This window comes from Mandrillus leucophaeus, unplaced genomic scaffold, assembly GCF_000951045.1.
Source record: "Mandrillus leucophaeus isolate KB7577 unplaced genomic scaffold, Mleu.le_1.0 Scaffold686, whole genome shotgun sequence".
In the NCBI taxonomy this organism is placed as follows: Eukaryota; Metazoa; Chordata; class Mammalia; order Primates; family Cercopithecidae; genus Mandrillus; species Mandrillus leucophaeus.
The window spans coordinates 1,510,181-1,528,339 of NW_012107430.1; the positions used below are offsets into that span (position 1 = coordinate 1,510,181).

General features: G+C 40.6%; 1 protein-coding gene across 1 annotated transcript in view; it reads left to right on the forward strand.

Moving 5' to 3' along the window:
* Positions 1-18,159, forward strand: part of ITPR2 (inositol 1,4,5-trisphosphate receptor, type 2) — a 455,230-nt gene that overhangs the window by 408,916 nt on the left and 28,155 nt on the right. The gene's annotated exons all lie outside the window — the stretch shown is intronic.

Genomic DNA, 18,159 nt, shown 5'->3' on the forward strand with positions numbered 1-18,159 from the left:
ACAGAAGATTCATACCTTAAGGAATCCCTTGGATTTCAAAAATCAAGAGTTTAAGAAATTGAATTATGTTTGGAGATAGTATGATGTTCAGTCCTAATGGGAGAGCACTGATTTTTCCATCAACACATACTTCGGATTGTTTTACCAATGTTGCTGATGAATTTGCACTGATCTTGCCATATCCAGTTGCTTATAACTCCTCAATAAGATCATGTGGTTGTCCATGATTTGAAGTTTCTTCTGTCTCATAGAAAATTAAAACAAATTGGCCCGAAAGGGAAATTAAAGTTACAACTTCAGTGTATATAGATACACGTTCAGTGAGTATCATTGCATCTGATATAAATGTTTGCATTTTTATAATTAAATATAGCTATATATTGGATATCCCCCCCAAAAAAAAAATCTAACAAAATTGTGTTCACCATTTGAGAAAGAGGCCTTAGATAACTCATGATCCTCCTTGCTACTTGGTCCTAAGGAAAACACTTAATAAGCACCAATATTTGCACCAATGCTGAAGTGTCAGCAAACTTATCATCTACTTAGGAAGAGACTATAGTTAGGGATCAACCAAAGAATATTTTTGGAGGATAACATATTAATAATTATAAGTTCATATCGTCATAGTTTACCTTACCTGCCAATATTTATGTCACAAGAGAGCTACATGTAAATTGGATGTTTATATTTCAGCATTTTCATGCTTTGTTATTAATGACTTGCATTCTACTCTAAGTTGTTTTCTCTTCATTCTTCATTTGACAATGGACAAAACCTAACATTGTTTGTCTTCTCCACTTTTGCCTTTCTGCCTCCTCCTCCTTTTAAATCAGAGGAAAAAGGTAATCATTTTAAGGATACATATTCATGGTCATCATTTATACTTTCTTGATCTCATTTGTGAAAAACATTTTGTTTCTGCTTGCTGGGGGGAAACCATGTAAAACATTATATTTGACCTCACATCGCTGTCTTTTATCAAAGTTTGAGTAAGTTTAATCAATATATATTTATTAGACTCCTGTTATATGCCTTGAATGAATAGATGTTTGGACATACACTAAAGAGTATCATATATTCCCTCTCTGCCAAGGAACATAGACCTTGGTAAGAGGAAGGGGGGAATAACAAACCCAAAATAGAATATGCCAGGTTTTGCAAGAGAAGTCCAAGTGAAAACCTGTGAGGGCTTCAAGATGGAGAGTGGCATCTAATGAGAGCAGGTGGAAGGAATTGATGCGGGAGTGGGGTGGCAATACGCCCGAGAGAGGAGGATTTCTGTAGATGGGGAGTGTCTGTCTATAAGAGGGAGTAGCCTGAATAAAAGCATAAACATGAGACACTTGGACACTCGGGGGATCATGAGTTGCCCAGTTTCACTGGCACGTGGTCCACTTATAGGGAAACTCTGAGAGATCTGACAGGAAATGTAGATTGGAACTTTGAATAAAAAAGGTAGGCATTTGGATGTTATTTCATCAACAAGGGGAAACCTCTAAAGGTTATAACTAAGGGAATAATGTGACCTAGGCAAAAAGGCAGGCAGCAGTGTGCAGGTTGGTTTGGAGAGGAGAAAGAGGAAGTTAAAGATGGAATTTGGCAGCAGATGAGATTAGGGGTGAGGATATGTGAGGACCAGGGAAGTCAAAGAGAGCAAGATGAGCCTGAGATGCCAGCCAGTGTGAGCCCGGTCATTGGGAGAAAGGCGGTGGGTCATTTCAGAAGGTATCTTTGTTAGGGAGAGAAGTTGGTCAGAGAAAAATTCTTGTTGATTTTGAGGTGAGACTGGAGGCCAGGAGTCATGGGTAGGAGGAGCAGTGGTGGGGCAACAGCTTGAGCCTTGGAGCCAGGAGTATCAAACCATTGCACTGTCACTTATCTGCTGGGTGGTCTTAGATTTCATGGATGAGTCTTGAAACCTGCCTGAGCCTCTGCCTCCTCATCTAAATGGAGGAACTGTTGCATTGCCCACAGGAAGGTTGTGCACTCAGTGAGATGATGTGTAGAAAGTGCCTCATAGAGTGCAGAGACTCTCTCTGTAAATGACAGTTCTCACTGTGACAGTTCACATAGAATGACCATGGAAGCCGTCAGATTAGAGAATGGTGGGGAAAGGGAAAGAGTGTAAAGACAGAAGAGAAAACTTGAGACAGAACCCAGGGGATCCCCCATTCAGGAAAAAGAAGAAAGACAAGCAGAGAAGTAAGAAAGGAGACAATAAAGAAGGCATAAGGAGAGCCAGGAAGAGGAGTATGTCCAAAGCCAAGAGTTGAGGATTTCAGTGTCAGAGTCCAACAGCATCAATTGCTGCAAAGAGGCCAGAAAGAAGAGACAGGTCAAAGCCTTTGGATTTTATGATGTAGAAATCACCAGGTGACTTTTTACCTTAAGAGAAGACTGCTGTGAAAATGTTGACCCATCTCTAGCCTTAACATTAAAAGCAGCATTTTCCCAGGCACTTGTACTTGACTTTTTAAGTATCCAAGTACTTATCCATGTTTCTGCCCAGCCTCTTCTCTCAGAGCTTTCTCCAGAGCCATGACAAGAGGGATGAGAGCTCACAAGCTTATTCCAACATGAAATGTTTCATTTTCATCCAAGCAGTGCACATCCAAGAGAACAGGCTCCATTCCTGAATTTTAATGGCCAGGAGAAGGAAGAGTGATATTAACTTAGGTCTGAAGGAAACGAAAAGTTGTTTGCATGGAAGGTTATTTATGGAAATAGCCTTTTTGGAAAAGATCTAAAAATCTGTAGCTGAAAAACCCATTTCAGAAAATCTGTTACTCCAAGCTCTGTGGAGATGATGGCCTTCTGACTATCCTCCTAGAGAGAGAGAAGATTTTGTAGCACGTGGAAAGTTGAAGCACATCTACAGTTCAGTTCAAAGACTGTTCTTTCTCTTGTATTTCTCTACTCCTGAGGTAACTACTCTTCAAACTTTGGTAGGAAACCTTCCAGACATTTTCCTGCCACTCTTATTTTTGTTCCTTAAAAATAGGTTCACTTAACAAGTTTATTTAGGTGCTTGTTTATCAATAGGGCTTTGGAAGAAGTTTCAAATTCTTTATAATTGATGTTGCTTTTACTCTTATGGATTTATGCAAAGGAAAATGTGAAAGGTCCTTTCTCATATTAGTTCACAAAACAACTCATCTGAATCCTGCTACACTGTTTATGTAAATCTAATTTATACCTTGGGACCCTTAGAAAATGCCTCCTACCTTTCGGGGAAATGGGAAAAACAAGAATAGAGGCCGGGCACGGTGACTCACGCCTGTAATCCCAGCACTTTGGGAGACTGAGACGGGTGGATCACAAGGTCAGGAGATCAAGACCATCCTGGCTAACGCGGTGGAACCCCATCTCTACTAAAAATACAAAATAGTAATAATAATAATAAATTAGCTGGGCATGGGGGTGGGCGCATGTAGTCCCAGCTACTCGGGAGGCTGAGGCAGGAGAATGGTGTGAACCCAGGAGGCCAAGCTTGCAGTGAGCCGAGATTGTGCCACTGCCCTCCAGCCTGGGCAACAGAGCGAGACTCTATCTCAAAAAATAAATAAATAAATAAATAAATAAATAAATAGAATAAGTGCTAAGAATGTTCCTCCCTCTGTATATTTTTTCACCTCAAATGCTTCAACTTTGTTACCATGTCAGTAAGGAATATTTGTACTAATATTCATTGAAGCACTGTGTTAGTCTGTTCTGCATTGCTGTAAAGGAATACCCAAGACTGGGCAATTTACAAAGAAAAGAGGTTTATTTGCTTTCGCAAGAACAGAAAACCAAACACTGCATGTTCTCACTCATAGGTGGGAACTGAACAATGAGAACACTTGGACACAGGAAGGGGAACATCACACTCCGGGGCCTGTTGTGGGGTTGGGGGAGGGTGGAGGGATAGCATTAGGAGATATACCTAATGTAAATGATGAGTTAATGGGTGCAGCACACCAACATGGCACATGTATACATATGTAACAAACCTGCACATGGTGTGCATGTACCCTAGAACTTAAAGTATAATAATAATAATTTTAAAAAAGAAAGAAAAAAGAAAAGAGGTTTATTTGGCTCACAGTTCTGCAGGCTGTACAAACATGAAACTGGCATCTGCTCAGCTTCTGGTGGGGCCTCAGGAAGCTTTGACTCATGGCAGAAGGTGAAGTGGGAGTAGGTGTGTCACATGCAAGTGAAGGAACAAGAGAGAGAGGGGAGAGAAGTGCCATACTCTTTAACAACAAGTCTAGAGTGAACTAATAGAGTGAGAAATCATTCATTACTGTAGGGAGGGTACCAAACCGTTCATAAAAGATCTGCCCCCATGACCCAAAAGCCTCCCACTAAGCCCCACCTCCAACACCAGGGATCAAATTTCAGCACGAGGTTTGGAGGAGACAAACCATATCCAAGCCATAGCACCTCAGTTTCTTCATTTGTAAAATTCAGATAATAGATAATATTGTATCTATTGATGACATTTTAATATGAAATTTGGAGGGGACAAGTACCGTACTATATCAAACATACATTGTACATAAAGTAATACATTGCTTCTAGGGGTTAGAATTGCAGGAAACACATTTGTGTCTTTGTATCCATCCAATGATAGGATCAGGGGTCTGAAATATTAATCAAAACTTAAAACTTTCTTACCTCTGCCTTCAAATTCGTGTGTGTGTGTGTGTGTGTGCATGTGTGTGTGTGACAAATTCTTGCTCTTTTGCCCAGGCTGGAGTGCAGTGGCACAATCTTGGCTCACTGCAACCTCTGCCTCCCAGGTTCAAGAGATCCTCCTGCCTTAGCCTCCCAAGTAGCTGGGACTACAGACATGCACCACCACACCTTGCTAGGTTTTGTATTTTTAGTAGAGACGGGGTTTCACCACATTGGCCAGGCTGGTCTCAAACTCCTAACCTCAAGTGATCTGCCTCCTTCAACCTCCCAAAGTGCTGGTATTACAGGCGTGAGCCACAGCACCCAACTGTGCCTTCAGATTCTAAACCAAGCTATTTAAATAGCCACTGTTTGATTATTTGAATTAACATGGAGCATCTTCTTGGATATTGTTCAGGGAAATGTGACTAGATCAAGGTGTTTTGAGGATGTATTTTCTTGTCAAGTAAACCCTCATGTTTGATAAAATAAATGATATTTTGAGGTAGTGTTTACTGGGAACAGAAAGTAAGAAGGGAAAAGGAGGGACCATACAGGAAAGTAAAAATAATAAAAGAAAATTTAGAAAACTAGAGGAAAAGGCATGAAAGGATAAATCTTCCATCCTGTACTGATAATGGCCTTTGAGCACCACTAAGCCCCTTTGCTTCTCCCATTAAGGAAAAGATGATAACTGAGGAGGAACAAACAAAAATAGACATCATTAGAAAAAAATACCCAAGACTTTTAGATGTTTCTCTAACATTTTGGGGTCATTTTCAGATTACTAGTGTTCATTTGCTGAGGTATATGAAGGGATATTTACTACTTAATTTGACAAATAGCAGGATCCAAACCAGAGGTGTGTATAAGAGCAGGTGCCCTGTGTGTCTGGAGAGCTGCTGCCTCCACAAGTATTCTGATGGCACTGGGCTTCTAGTGAGACCTGGCTGGCCACCCTCCCCATGTCATGGCCATGGGTTTTTTGGGAACCATTTCCTCCTTTTACTGATTCACAGTTGTAAACTCAGTTGTATTTATTTTTCTCTTGAGTAACAACTGCACCCTGACATTGCGGCAGTGTCGATGAAGACTATTTAACTCATATTTTTGTTAACATAATAATTGTCTGTCTTAACCAAAAAATAAGTTTCCTGAAAGCCATAATCAGGTATAGAGAAGGTCTTTGTTCTGCACAATACCAGGGCAGGTAATATCTGTAATGTGTATTAACAGCAATTCACTAAACATTGAATGTCTCTGTATGCTAGCAACTGTGCTAAAGATTTGCTGTATAAAGATGAATAGGAAATTGCCCCTTCTCCCAGGAAACTCAAAACATTTATTGAATGAATAAATAAAATAATAGGTGCATTAATAAATGAATGGTTTCTTTTTAGCCCTCTGGGAGTTGGACATAATTTACAGGAAGAGATACCAAAATGATGTGAGACATTGCAACACAAATTTCTCATTAGTCAAATGCTATCTGTCCCTTCTTTTAAAACCAAAGGATAAAGATACAGCAGGAAGGGTTATGTCCCCTGACCCAAATTGGAGGGCTGATTTGAAATATGAGGCTGTAGGCGCTTTAATCTGTCTGTGGTCTCTCTCATCATGTCTCTCCAACCCAGCCTCTCCCTCCCACAAGAGTAGGCCTTCCCCTGCTCTTCTAGCAGAGGGGTGGGAATGACACTGGTGGGGTTTTCAGCTTCACTCACCCTGAAGAATGAATTCTTCCTTGCCATGATCTGTTAAGACCTTAAAAAGAAAGGTCATTCTTTTAATGAGATAGGAAATAAATCTACCCATCCAGTCACCCACTACTTTAGCCAAATAAGGAAGGGAAAGAACTAGCAATTTCCCAAATGTTGTTTTCTGAGTCTGGAAATCAAAATCAGTCTTGTTTAGTTAAAACATATTTTTGAGCAGTAACTGTTGGAGGGGAGATATTTGGACTCATGAAAGCCATCAAGTCTTCTAAGATTTATATGCACCCCTCCTGCTTTAGCACCACTGGCTAACTTAATCTCTGCATTATTGTTATGTGTCATAATTATGAAATTATATGTTCTGTTCTATTACTTCTAATTTACACTAATTTTGTAATTGGATCTCATTAAACCAATTATGTAACTGCTTAATTTTTAACTAAACACTATCTTAAAGACTTTAGAACTTAATTTTAAATGTTTACGTTTCAAGGAAAGCCAAGGGGGTCTTTGCAGCTCAGAATGCACAATTAAGAAGTACATTTGAGCATTCAAGGAGATACCACCCTCACTTCCCACATTTTAAGTCCAGACATGTGTCTGTGATTTAAGAGGGATCTTTTAAAATGCCCCTCTCTGGATTTTTATTGTCACCGTGGCATCTGTCCCCTATGTTATTCTCATTTTCTATTTAGTATTCATGTGTAAGATCCATGAATTACTTCATTTTTGCACAGATGTTAACATCTTTCTGTTCCTCTTTTTAGTTTATGAAACAGAGACAGAAGTAGTAGGTACTTAACAGTGTGGCTGAATGCTGTCTTCTTCATCTTAAGGATTCCGGTCCAGTGCTTAGGTTGTTAGACTTTGGTGCTGGAAGTGAGGATAAAAGGATTTGGACCAAACAGTGTTTAAATGATTTTCATGGTGGAAGTGGCATGGAGAATAAGAACGAGGGAAGGCAGATGAGACACTGAACCTGAGATGTTCTAGGTTACTTCCTGAATTGATCAGAAACTGTAGATCTGCTAGTGTTCGGGTGATTGACCACAGAGTTACAGAACACAAGTGGCTTTTGTTAGCTTTTCTAATCAGTGTTTAAGGAGAAGTTCCATGCGAAGGAATAAACCTGAGCATATGAATCTGAAGTTTGATTTCTTAGGATTCCCATTTACAAGATTGGTGACTTTACTTATCTCCTCCATACTTCAATGTACCCATTGATAAAATATGTATAATGGGCCAGTTAGAACTCAGAATGGAAGGCAATGGAACTGAGCTAGGACTCTGGAGGCCTCTGGCTGTACCAGGCGTTAACCCTTCAGTTGTTGGATCATGCAGAGGAGGTGTGGTGGGGATCCCAGGGGCAGATTAGGGCAAATAAATCTGCAGGGGGAGGGAGTATTTGGAGGGCTTATGAAAGTGGCTTAGTTGACAATCAGGAGATATTGCAGTATTTTGGCAATTAGTACAGCCATATCTTTGCATACCAGCTGAATATTGGTACTGAGTATAACCGCACTTTTTTTGCAGAGTTGCTATGAGGATTCAATAAAATCATGCCACTAACAACACTACAACTAATATAACTGACATGGATAAGTATTGCCTATGGATAATAGCCACTAATCATGCCACTAACAACACTACAACTAATGTAACTGACATGGATAAGTATTGCCTATGGATAATAGCCACTAATCATGCCACTAACAACACTACAACTAATGTAACTGACATGGATAAGTATTGCCTATGGATAATAGCCACTAATCATGCCACTAACAACACTACTGCTAATATAACTGACATGGGTGAGTGTTGACTAGTTATCCAGCTGACATTAGATAAGTGCCTGTGCTGTGCTAAGTGCTTTATATGCATGATCTCCTTTAAAGCCTCATGACAATTCTAGGAGGCAAATCCTATTGTTCTTATTATCCCCATTGTACACATGAGGAAACTGAGGCTCCGAGAGGAGTGGTAGCTTGCCCAGAGTGGCACAGCTTGCACAAAGGGATGCCATGCCCATAATGTGCCAGGTGCATGCAAGTGATCGATAAATGTCTGTTAGTATCCGATCCCATACAGTATGTAAAGCTAGAAGCTGTGATTCCTTTGGGAACAAGCAAGGCCAGCTGTACCCAGCCTTTTCGGCAGCGCGCATGGCACTTTACAGAAGGACTATAAAAATTCAGTCCACAGGGCAGGGAGTAGACCTGGCTAGGAGACAGGAAGTCAGATGACAATCCTACAATGGCAGGAAGGCCTGAGAGGAATTCAAATAAGAAAAAAAAAGAACTCGTTCAGAGCTAGTTGGCAACTGCATACTTCCTACGAAGATTAGAAGTGTTACAATTACAATTATTACAATTGCAGGCAAGAAAGAAAAAGAGGCTGCAGGATGTTTCAATTTAATTTGACGAGTATTTACTGCGGAGAACTATGCATGAGGCACTGATAAGAATAAGAATAAAATATCCCTGCCCTCTGAGGACCACACTGTAACTAGAAGGACAGCTTTATTCACCAGAAACGATTGTGCAAATCAGATTGAACTCTGGTACAGACATCCAGCAGCCAGAGAAACCTTAAGACAGATCACACCACTGCACCCCTGCTTAAAACCTGTCCACGACACTTAGATTAAAATCCAGAATCCTTCATAGACTGCTTATATAGTCTGGCCCCATTCCACCTTACCAGTCTCATTTCATCCCACTTCCCTTAGCCGACTACAGTCCAGCCACACTGGCGCTTCTTCTTTTCTCAAACATGCCATGCTTTTCTCTAGTGGGAGCCTTGGCCCACGTGTGCCTTCTGCTTGCGGTCATGGCCCTCTGGCTCTTTGCATGTCTGTGCCTTCCCTGACATCCCCATTCCCGTTACTTCCTAGCCTACCACCCTTTATTTCCTTTAGCATTTATATTGATCTGACCTTAAATTGTTTTTATATTTATTGGTGTGTTTATTGTTTATCATTACCATATATACCCCAGGAAGACATTTACACGTCTGCTTTGTTCTCTTCTGTATTCCCAGCGCCTAAATTAATGCCCGGCACATAGTAGGCACTCAGCATAAATTGCTGAACAAAATAAATAAGATATAGAGCCACTGGAGCACAGACGACAGGTTCTTTCTGGCCAAAGTCACTAAGGGCAGTTTCACCAAGAAGATTTTGAGGAGAGTCGAGCTAAAAATGAGGAGGATTTTGATAGAAGGATGGAGGGGAATATGTTCCAGGCAAAGTGTGTAGCTTAAAAGAAAAGTGTGAGAACAAGAAAGGAAACTAATTAAGTATATGATAGGTGTTAGCAGCTTAGCATGCTATCTTATTTATACCCGTTTTGTGTGAATTGAGGCTCAGAAAAATGTGAGTCATCCCAGGTGCCCTGTAAATGAGTACTTGAACCAGGATGCAAATCCAGATTTTCCTGGGACCAGTGTCTATGATTTTACCTTTAGCTATGCCTTCTTCTAGTAAATAATCAGGTAAAATTTGACAAAGACTAAATAAATGTAAATCAAGTATTGAAGAACAGGTAGGAAAAACCTCAAAACCAAAAGCCAAATGACATCCTTTAGAAGGAAGAAAGCTGTTTCTGTTTCTCCAGTATTTTTAGGAGTTAGAATTTTTAATCTCTAAGCTGCATTCGTGGAGGTGTGATCTAAAATGCCTTGAAAACGCAGGACAATGAATCATTTTTTATTTTTTAATGATGTGTTTATTCAACAAATGCAGATTGAGTGTCATTGTGTTCGAGGCAGATTCTCTAACTTCCCTTGGGAAGCTTTGGTAAAATAAAGGAAATAGATACAGGAGTGATGATAACACACGGCAGCAGTGGAGTCTGCCAGAGCCTAGGTCCTGGGAAGGGAGGCTTCATGGAGGTCATGCCTGGATGCTTGAGGCTGATCAGGTAAATGAGGATGGAACATGTAGAGAGAGCAGATAGGTATGTCTGGAAAAACAGTGAGGACATTTGGGAGGGCAGTAACCAGGAGTAGTAACCAGGAGCCAGGTTGCAAAGGGCCTTGTGTGCTTAGAAATTTTTACTTTATCCTGGCCTGGGGGTGGTGGCTCATGCCTGTAATCCCAGCACTTTGGGAGGCCGGGACAGGTGGATCACCTGAGGTCAGGAGTTGGAGACCAATCTGGCCAACATGGTGAAACCCTGTCTCTATTAAAAATACAAAAATTAGCCGGGCATGGAGACACACACCTGTATTCTCAGCTACTAAGGAGGCTGAGGCAGGAGAATCGCCTGAGACCAGGAGGTGGAGGTTGCGGTGAGCCACTGTACTTATGCCTGGGTGACCAAGTGAGACTCAGTCTCAAAAACAACAACAACAACAACAACAACAACAACAACAAAAAACAAAACAAAAAGCAAGAAAGAAATGTTTACTTTATCCTCCAAGTTAAGGGAAGTGCTACAGAGATATTAAACCAAAGAGACAGGAGCAGATTTACGTTTTAGAAGACATGTTCTATAGCAGCATAAGAAATGGATTCAAGGGGGCCATCCTGGAAGAAAAAAACAAAAATGAAACAGGTAGAAAGATTTTATTACCCAGCAACAATAATGCGAGCTGGTGCTACGGAAATGCCACTGGAAATTGAAAAGAAATGATGGCCATGAAAAAATTAAGATAGAAGTTTTAATGAAGGTAAGGGGAAGGCTGTTTAGGTCCCTGGCCTCAGAGAGTCAGGGGAGGGAGAGCTGAGCATTGGGGAAAGGGAAAGGTTCCACAGAAATAAGTTGAGGAGATGTGATCATCTCAGTTTGGGTTATAGGGCCTAAGTGCATATGTGGACTTGGACATTTTCAAGGCATTTTCATGTTCGAGATGTTTTAGGTGATACCTCTACAACTGTAAGTTAGAAATTAAGAATTCTAATAAGAAGCTGAGTATGTGGGTCTGTAATTCAGATGAGAAATCTAAAATGGACAGTCCACTAAGAAAAGGTTAACTACCACAAGGATAAGATTTTAGTGTCTTTTTTGAGACAGAGTCTCGCCCTGTTGCTCAGGCATGATCCTGGCTCACTGCAGCCTCGACCTCCCAAGGCTAGGTGATCCTCCTGCCTCGGTGCCCCCAAGTAGCTGGGACTACAGGCACACGCCACCATGCCTGGCTAATTTTTCTATTTTTAGTCGAGGCGGGGTTTTGCCATGTTGCCCAGGCTGGTCTCGAGCTCCTGAGCTCAAGTGATCTGCCGACCTTGGCCTCCTAAAGTGCTGCCAGATTTTATTTTATGCACTAGGGCATCCCAGGAGAATAGAAAAGTGCCTGGTATATATTAGATACTCAATAAAGATTTCTTAAATGATCACAAAGATTTGTAAGTTGCTGGAGTATACTTGATAGCTGAAATCACAGATCTGGATAAGGCTATGCAAAGGAAACTATATAGACTGAGAAATTCAGAAAAAGCATGCCCTCAGACTTGAAATAGCACAGACCTTTTCCTATTATTTAGTAATAATGATGATAATAATGTCAAAAGTCTACTACTCAGATTTTACTCAGCAAAAAGTAGAACCAGGAGAAAAACAATTTTCATAGTGGGGCTCTGAAAGAGGATGTTAACTTTTCATTAGCCAGTGAACCTAGAGGTGGTGTGGTCAGTTTGTGGATATCATGTGATCTGACATTGATTACATTTTAGTGTGAGATTATGCTGCAAACCCAAATGTTTAGAGCAAAACAACTTGGACATGTTCAGTATATAGAAGCTTTTTTGAAATGGTAACCCATCCTAAGTCATTTATTTTAGACTTATGAAGGGATGTTCACTTCTCTGATTCTCATAACCTTAATAAAAAGATTTCCTCCTGCTGTGCTGAAGAAAATTCTTGTTTCCCAGTTCTAGTCATTACGGTAAGATCTTGTTCAATTCTCAGTTGGCTTTCTGGAATAATAATGTCCACATTGTTAGGACTGATACATTTTACTCAGAAACTCTGGCTTTCTTCCAGGGAGTAACAGATGCCATCAAAATGTAAGTTGTGGGAGTGAGAACTATATACTGTAAAGCCACACGACTTCTGTGTAATGGTTTTTAATAGGCTAGCATAGCCCATGTCATATCGTAAGTAATTAGTTAAGATGGCAATTAAGCTGAAATACTACTCTTGGGTTAGATACGGTTATCAGGCAACCGCATGTCCATAGGATTTTGGACTAATTTTATCTAAGGGAATTTCTGAAAAATAATTGCTGAATTTTACAAAAGTGATTCAGCGCTTGGATTTCAGAGATTAGTCATTTAATATCAGGTTAGTGGAGTCTGCTACTTTCATGGGATTTAGAGATCAAGATGTTTTGGAAATAATAGCATCTGAGGTAAGTTACCGCAGCCCTCTGAGTCTGTTTCCTCCTCTGTAAATGGGGATAATACTCCCCTTTACTAGGATTCCTGTGTGGATTAAACACAATCACATCTATCCTAGCACCTAACATGGTGTCTGGCTCACAGTTACTGTTCAACAAACGTTTGATCTCCCACGTCTACTTAAAATATTTGGCTAAATAAATAATAAGGCTAACTTTAAATACTATTTTGTGGATTCAAAACATTCTTAAACCATTCAGTGTTCAAACTCTTCACTGATTCTACATGGCGTTTCTTTTATAGGTTAGGCAAAGGTCAACTTTCATTTGTTCAATAAATACATGGCACCTATAATGTCCCAGACACTGCGCCCACACCTGGAAAGGGACACAGAGGAGATAAAGACGGCTATGGCCTGTTGCACAGTTATCTGTTTAGAGCTGAAGGCAGCTCCTAGACAAGTCACCACATGTTTTACATAGCTGAATAGTGAGTATTACCATCAGGCAAAGGTCAGGCAGAGGGGCTTCCTATATTGTTGTCTGACACAACCAAAAGTTGGGAGCTTCCATAAATATTTGCATTGCTGGAACTGTTGAATCCATTTGAGTTTACAAGTGATTTTAGGACAGATCTTACCACAAAGAGGTGTGGTATGATACCATCTGGAGTGTCCCAGAGAGGACATGGGGACAGACGTACTGTGAAAGGGAGTGGTAGGAGCTAATTCTGAGTCAAAACCCAAATTACATAAGAAGAAATATCATCTAGTTTACTTCTATCCTTACCCCGGGAGGCTAGGGGCAAGCCCTACCTGATTCTAGGTTATATGATGAAAGCAACAAAGGATGTTTATTTCATTTTCCAAAGAACACATTTTAGGCTCCTTCAAGTGAAGAACTCGAGGCATTTTTCACACATGTAATCAGCTTTGTCATTTTTTCCGACATCTGAAAAAGTTCCAGTATAAAGCACATATTTTCTGCTTTAGAAATAATATTCTGGTCTATGTCCATACCACCCTGAATGCGCCCTGTCTCCTCTGGTCTCAGAAGCTAAGCAGAGTTGGGCCTGGTTAGTACTTGGAGAAATAATATTCCAGCCCTCCAAGTTTCCTTCTGAATTGGTGTTCTACTGAGATTGCTAACTCTTAAGAAAGATTTCAAGTGTTTATGCCATTCTGTGAGCTTATTGATAAACATTCCAAATACAAATGACATAAGAAGCACCAGTTCACCAGAACCTGAAATTCAAAAATGGCCAGATTCAATGGTGGTTTATTTGCAGAGGTACCTGTAACTTTTCAAAGAGGTAATTACTCAGGGATTTCTTTTGACTATCTTGGCAACAGGTTGTGATATAAAGGCCCTGGGTCCCAGATGCACTAGGTAGGCCTGTGACTTTCAGAAGAGACTTGATTGCCACAGATGTGGATTCTTCATTCATAATGAGAATCCAAGTGACTTCCATTATCTCTTCTGTCCTGGTTCTGAAATCCTGATAACTCTAAATATGTAAAATATTTCTTTTTATCAAGTTGTGGGTATATTAATGTTTATTTTATCTTACAAACCAGAAGCAATTGGGACAGGAGTTTTAGAGTGGTCCAGATTTGGCTATTTCCATTGTGTTCCTTGGGGGAGATCATATGTGGATCAGCTTTCCCTGGCTGCTGTCTGGCGGTTAAGTCCTGATGTTACATAGTCCACATGATTACACCCTTGTGCTGCGGCCTTTTCTGTAGGACAGCACTGATTATGGACAGACAATGAATTTTCCTTGAATATCTGGAGCCAGACCCTGTGCGAGAAAATTAAGCTGTGATTCTGGCTGGGGTCAGAGGGCGGTGGGAGGGGTGAGGAATTTCCACTGTCTCAGGCTGCACCTATGCTGAAGGGCCTGTGAGAATTTGTCTCCCAAGCTTAGGAGCCAGTACCATTTGGAAGCATTAAACCCAGTTTGAAAATGTCGTTTTAGAAGACAAAGACCTACTGCCAACAGATATATAATAAGATAAACCATTTTATTGGGGTGATAAAAGTTATTCTTACTTGAGAGTATCACAATTGCCTCACTTTATTTTCTGGTGTATAACTCACTGTGTCAAAGAATAATGAAATTAAGAGTCTGGATTGTAGAAAGAGCATTAGTGGAAGGGGTGCTGTGTGTGTTAGACACAGTGCAGTGTGGTGGTTTAGACACAGACTCGGGGATTTTGGAAGCCTTGAGCAGGCCTTTAACCTCCCTATGCCTCAGTTTCTTCATCTGTAAAATGTGTAAACATCCGTATCTATAGGGTTTCCTAAAGATTAAACAATTTAATGTTTTTGCATTATCTAACAGACAGTACATTTTAAATTAAACTGTAAAATATGTATGAGTGTTAGAATAGCATTTCAGAGCTCAAGAAATTATTATTTATTCAACAACTTTTGCTAGTGCCTACCTACCATAATCTAGGGCAATGGATAAGATCCTGCAGGAGAGCACTAATAAAGGATGAATAAATTCCCTGCTTCAGGAATCTTGGGCCTAATGAGAAATAATAATATATGGTCATAAAGATGAGTTAATAACAGGCAGCAATATTTGATGAGCTAAGATGAGGAGCCATCCTCTAGCATGGGAAGAGGACCTTGTATGTAAGGGAAATAGGCAGATCTGAGGAACTGAAGCTCAGAGAGTAGGTGGACCCACCTGGATTAGGTTGGAGCTAAAGGGTAACAGGAATTAATTCTCAGGGTAAGGAGTTCCTATTTGATCCTTCAAACACAGGAGAGGCGTTGACGACTTTTATTTAGGGGAATTATGTGATTTTTTTAAAAATCAGATTTTAAGGAAGTATCAAAGAGTCTATAGCAGGATTTCATGAAGGGGCAAGAGTCTGGCAGAAGGAAAATCAGTAACCATCACACTAATGGAAAATGTGATAGAAGGAACCAGAAATAGGAAGAGATGCGTGTGGTGGAAAGAAGATTTGACCAAGAGTGACAGTCCATAAACCAAGAGGGCTCGGTTCCCGCACACCCAACCCCATCCCTGCCTCTCTCACTAGGCTCAGCCTTCCCGGTCTTCTTTATGAGGCTTTCAATTCTGCCAACCTTGGCTCCTGCTGTTTGCTTCACCTGGAATGCTTATCTTCAGAAATTAAAATCTTCCTTTTGTGGCCAATTCACCTAACGACCTCAGGCCCTCTATAAGAGCACTTTGTCATATTCTATCCAAAGCATTTACCACTATTTCAAATTATTTGCCTTTGGAGTTGTTACCTGTTTTTCACTGTCTTTGTTTCCTTGTGAACTGGACTCTTGATGTCTTGGTAACTATTTCCCCAGTACCTAGAACTATTTCTGAAACCAAAAGGGTCTTAATAAATATTTATTGAGTAAATGAATGAAATAATTGATCTCTAAGGTCCTTTCTAGCACCAGTTTTCTGACTCCCTGATTTTAGGTGAAAGAGAAATTAAGAAAGCTGTTTGCTGACAGCGTATTTAGGAGAAAGGAAAAAAGAAGACTAAGGTTTTGAGTTTGGGTAACTTGAAGAATACTTTTAATGACTGAAATATCAGTTTTTATCCTCTTTCCTCAAACATTCAGGGAAACTGATTTTGGTTGCCAGCTCATTCCATGTATGGTGTCAATAGGCCATCCAGAGGGCAATGATATCCTGGTCCCTGGAGACAACAAAACTGGGATGATTCAGGAGAGAAAACAGAATGAAATTGAAGATGAGAGTTTTGGAAATCATACATAAGACTCGTGTTTGGCCGGGCACAGTGGCTCACGCCTGTAATCTCAGCACTTTGGGAGGCCAAGGTGGGTGGATCACGAGGTCAGGAGTTCGAGACCAGCCTGGCCAACATGGTGAAACCCTGTCTCTACTAAAAGTACAACAGTAGTAGTGGCAGGCGCCTGTAATCCCAGCTACGAGGGAGGCTGAGGTAGGATAATCACCTGAACCCGGGAGGCAGAGGTTGCAGTGAGCCAAGATCATGCCACTGCACTTCAGCCTGGGCAACAGAGCAAGACTGCATCAAAACAAACAAACAAAAACAAACAACAACCACAAATTCGTGTTTGCCAACTAGTAGTAACAGAGATTGATTTATTTGAAACTGTTAGTGGAGCTAGTTATATTTTAGTGAAAATTCCACATGGGGAAAAATAACCCAAAAGAAAATGTTAAGAGATTTTAGCAGGTAAGTCAATTTTATCATGTAATATTTACATGGATTTGCTCATTGCTTAGGAGAGAGTGGCAGTGGAACTAAAACACTCCCTTCCCATTAAGACCTGGCTGTGGATAAAAGTTTCTCCCCAGGTCCATCCCACCTTATGCAGTGATGATGACCTGTAATGCTATCCTGACACCAACTGGTAACATACTGCAGTATAATTCCCAGGCTAACCACCCAGAGTCAGCACAGACCACACAAGTTCCAGGGCATAGTTCCCAAAAAGATGCCCTTACTTCATACACCAACTGCTCTTTGGCTGACCCCAGGCCACTCATACTTTGGACCAAATAGGTACAGATCCAGGGGTTACCATCATCCCATCATCTCTTCAGTTTGATAATTCACTAGAATGACTTACAGAATTCACAGGAGCACTGTACTTGCCATTACAGTTTTATTATAAAGGACACAGATCAGCAACCGCCAAATAAAGAGACACATGGGGCAAGATCTGAGTAGGTTTTGAATGCAGGGCTTCTGTGCCCTGTCTCTGTGGAATCTGGGCACAACACCCTCCTGGCACAGTGATGTGTTTACCAACCAGGAAGCTCCACTGAGCTTCGATGTCCAAAGTTTTCATAGGGGTTTCATTACATAGGCATGATTGACCTAGTCATCTGCCATATAATTGAGCTCAGTCTCCGCCCCCTTGTCCTTTCCAGAACCGGACTGACTCAAAGCTGTCTAACCATGCAGTTGGTCTTTCTGGAGACCAGACTCCCTCCTGCTGAGTCATCCCATCTCTTAGCCTAAACTCAGATGTGATCCAAGGGGCTCATGAATAACGCAGAAACTTCTGTCACTTGGGAAACTCCAGGGGTTTTAGAATCTCCCTCCCAAGGATCAGGGACAAAGCTAGTATAATTCTTTATTATACATCAGGCGTACTGCATTTTTCTGTGCATTCATTTGTTGCTTTTTACTTTAAGCACTTAATTGGAAAGAAATTTTAAATCTTAACTGAAAGCCCTTCTCATTCCTCTATCCCTCTTATACGCGATGTATACTCCGTCAAAATATCGCTTTCACATTATTTAATAAAACTGATTTAATCCACTACTTTCTGAAACTTTTACCATTCTAATTCAAATAGCCTTCAACTTTCACCTAAACCATTACAGGTACCACTCAACTAGTCTTTTTTCTTCCATACTTGCCCCTCTACTGACTATGCCTCAAAGAATAAAGTGAAAAAAATT